General features: G+C 44.2%; 1 pseudogene; it reads right to left on the bottom strand.

The window, feature by feature from the left end:
* Positions 1–213: 213 nt before the first annotated feature.
* On the bottom strand, positions 214–2,758 carry LOC144782688 (E3 ubiquitin-protein ligase RNF26-like; annotated as a pseudogene).
* Positions 2,759–3,965: the final 1,207 nt, after the last annotated feature.

Here is a 3,965-nt window from a genome sequence, read left to right as displayed (position 1 = left end):
CGAAGAATAATTTTCCCTGCATTGGATGGCATAAGTAGAAAAAGCCTTCCAGAAGTTGAACATTCCTCCGCCGCTGTCTTTACATGATTGTTAGGTGCAGTGACTAGTACAAGCCTATGTCAAAAGCTCACAGCTCACATGTACTCCCTGGATCATATGGTGGCCTTTGAGGCCGGTGTGCAATAATCCACAATAGGTTTTAAAGAGAAGGCTCTATAGATACACGTTTAATGTTTGTAGAATAATTTGCCTACACATAGGGCAGTTGCGCTGGTAGATTGGTTGCTGCAATAGGAGTTTGGTGCAGTCACAGCACAGACAGAGATGTCGGCATGGAAGCAGCAGAACTGTCTTAGTGGGAAACGGCCACTACAACGCGGCCGTTTCCTCGAAAACCGTTACCACGCATGCATAACAACGCATGCGTGGTTACAACGACAGCCTTTACCACGCATACCTTTACTACGAGAAACGTAGTAAAGGCATGTGTGGTAAATACAAAAAAAAGGGGGGTGTTGGGGGTCTCCCCCAAAAATAAAAAAATCAAGCATGGGATTAAAAAGGGGGGTTGGGGGGTCTCCCCCCCCCCGAAAAAAAAACAAACCTTAAATGCCGAAGTTGAAGCAATCTGCGTCGTTAGAGAGGAAGCTGGAATAAACTTCCGCTTCCTCTTTACGACGTACGACCGACGTAACCCACTAAGATGAAGATGAAGAGGAGACGACTTAAAAAGGTAAGGGGAATTTTAGTTAAAAAAAAAAAAGATTAAGGGTTAAGGGCAGGGGTAATTATAAGGAGTGGGGGCCGAGGGTCATGTAAGGGGAGAGGTATAACCTTTAACACGAGTATGCCCTCACCATGAATAAATGTACAATGAAAATCGTTGTAAAGCTATGCGAGGTAAAGGAATATTCGTGGTAAAGTTGATGCATGGAAAATGAATTCCGTTGTAACGCATGCGTGGTAAAGGCATGCGTTGCAACGGAATTCGTTGTAACGTCATATAACCGTCTTAGTGTGGTCCTGACAGATGACACATATCTTCCGTTCTTCTTGTTCTTTCAATAGCTTCCATGGGTTTACGTTGCGGGGTCCAGGTTCTCTTTGACACTGGGGCAATTTGTTGGAGACTTTTCTTGGGATGTTCCTGGATATTTTGACAGAAGGGAGCAGCTGCATCTCTAATGGAAAATGATTGCAGCTTGTCCCTGCCTCTTGGACCCTCCTGATGGCCTGGATTCGCTCCAAGTGGGGTCTGGTATCGGTTTTGGGCTGCTGGGACCACCTGGTTAGCAGCAGAAATTCCCAGATCAACAGCCGGAGCAGTTTTCCTTTCTGGGTTGACTGTACCACGTGCAGCTTGATGGCCTGCATTAGCTGCAGCATTCCAGTTGCCCATTCTGTGAGTGTTGCTGCTATCCTGTGCCAGATATCTGAGCGGATGTTCACTTGAAAGCTTAAGAGAACCATGTAATGCAGGCGCTGAACATTCCTCCAGACCCCTGCAGAGATGGCAATGTGGTGAAGTCCCGGGACACTAAATCTATGATGCGCCAGGACAATGCTGGATTCACCACAAGGACAATTACTGTGATAATCAAAAGCAGCAGTATTAGACCATAAAGATTCAACAAAAATATATCTAGGAAGATTTTGATTGTGGATATTAGGAATTCAAATGCCAACTGGCATGGGCACTGCTTGAAATGTGCGACAGAAATACTGCAAGAAGTTCCATGAATCTCAGGAATGGGCCCATGATGGCGTCCCACAAAGCCAAAGAAATGGAGAACAAATTTTGAGTTCCGATCAGGCACGTATTGAGAAGGTTGTTTATAAAATATGCAACAAGGCTCATAATGATGTTGCACACATCACACGTCTGCCTGAGGACAGATTGTCCAGATAGAATGAGATTCATGACGCCCTTGTGCACAACTTCTTTACTTTGGAGGACAAGGTGAGAGGAAAGATGCCCAATCACTTTGTGACTTCCTAAACTGGCGACAAAGCTCCGAACCATGGGGCATATCAGCAAGACAATTATCGCCGCTTTAGTGGCCGTTTTCTGCCCGAAAGCGGCGATAATTTTATCGCCCTATTTGCAAGGTCACGCTATCATGTGAATCCTTTCATCAGTGCCCGTTCCCTTAATGCCCAGCTTTGCATCTCGAAAGAGAGGCAAAGTGGGCGTTCCTCCCCAGAATAATGGGAGAAATGTCGATAAGAGAAATTTCTCCTATTATCAAGCCTCACGCTAACCTGCAGAGCAATAAGAAAAGTAGCGCTAACCTAGGTTAGCGCTACTTTACTTATGCCTACTTTTCATCTGACTTAGCCATGATATCCAATGGAAGGTGGATATCATGGTTAAGTCTGCCCTGTCCTATCACCAATGTAGCGCTATCTCCGCGATAAAAACACGCGATAGCTGGCGATAATTATCCTAGCGCTAAGTGCATTTAGCGATAATTATCGGCAGTTGTTGGTGATATGCCCCCATGTTGGCCACAATATGAATACAACTGACAATGGAGCAGCAGAACATCTCCGTCGCATATAAAGCATAGTAGGTGGCAGTATTCCAGCACCGCAACAAGCCAGTGACCAAAGCATTGAGTACGTTCAATACAAACGAGATAGACCATAAGATAACTCTGAGTAAGATGAAAACCAACCAGAAGTTCACGTCCCACACAAAGGTCAGAATGTTCACAGCCAGCCCTATGCCCTGAATGAGCAGGAACACTAACTCCATGTCTGGTTCCTACAATGCTCCTCTGCACACGAGGGCTACACCTCTCGGAACGGATCACATCACTCAGTCTTCTCTTTTTCAAATTCGTTGATCAACCAGTGCACACCATGGTTAAGAGACAACATGAAGCTGCTTACAGGTGTCAGAACTGTGAGCAAAATGTAATCTCGATCACTGCTTCATATGTGTAGTTTACATATCGCTGGCACAATTCCATTCGCCTGGACTGAGTATTGGGTTCAGATCTGGTGTTACTGGACCAGTTCTGACCTAGCGGCCGAAATTCCAAAATAGTAGTCTCAGTGGGTCTGTCTGAGGTTCTCTCGAGTCTACGTCTCTTGCCCACTTTCAACCCCTATAACTCACCGTTGGAGTTCCGGGCTCAATTTTAACGCCTGCGTCTCTTTTTGGTTACTGGCCATGTAAAATGTAAAAGTGCATTCAGACCATTTTTAATGCAATGTACCCTGCTCTATGGGCTATTTAGGGCCTAACTAAGGGGTGACAAATGAAAAATTGAGTTTTAGGCCTGGCAAAGGGTTAATTTTGCCATGTCGAGTTGGCGGTTGAAAACTACAGACTGGCTGCAATGGCAAACTGAGACATGTTTTAAGTGGATGGCACAATAAGTGCTTCAGGCCCACTTGTAGCATTTAATATATCGGCCCTGGGTATGTGGTGTACCATTTTGCTAGAGACTTATACGTAAATTACATATGTCAGTCAGGTGCAATTCAATAGTATCATGTTTTATGGAGTGAACACAAGCATGTTAGCACTGGTTAATAGTAGAACAGTGCATAGTACCCTAAGGCCAGCAAAAACAATTTCAGCAAATCAGGAAGGGAGAAAGCAAAACAGTTGGGGAAGACCACCCTAAAGCTGACAGGTCAAACAATTGGGTAAAAGTAATGGCTATTATTTACAAGGATCAAAAATGGCAGGTGTTTGGTAAATAACTATATAAAAAGATGTCCTTATGATATCAATTAAGAATCACTTACTGAGGTTTACAAGTATGAAATAATAGGTTTAAAAAAGGACTTAGGCACAGGAGCCCTGCTGGAAAACCTTCCTCACAGAATATCAGTTACACTTTAACTGCTGCCTTCTTAATTGAAAGAACTCATACGGGCTCAAAGCACTCAACAAAGGTTTAAAAGGATCACTTACCATCCTAAAATATACGCGTTGTACAACCTGATGA

This window comes from Lissotriton helveticus, chromosome 9, assembly GCF_964261635.1.
Source record: "Lissotriton helveticus chromosome 9, aLisHel1.1, whole genome shotgun sequence".
NCBI lineage: Eukaryota > Metazoa > Chordata > Amphibia > Caudata > Salamandridae > Lissotriton > Lissotriton helveticus.
This window is presented reverse-complemented; position numbering and strand designations above follow the sequence as displayed.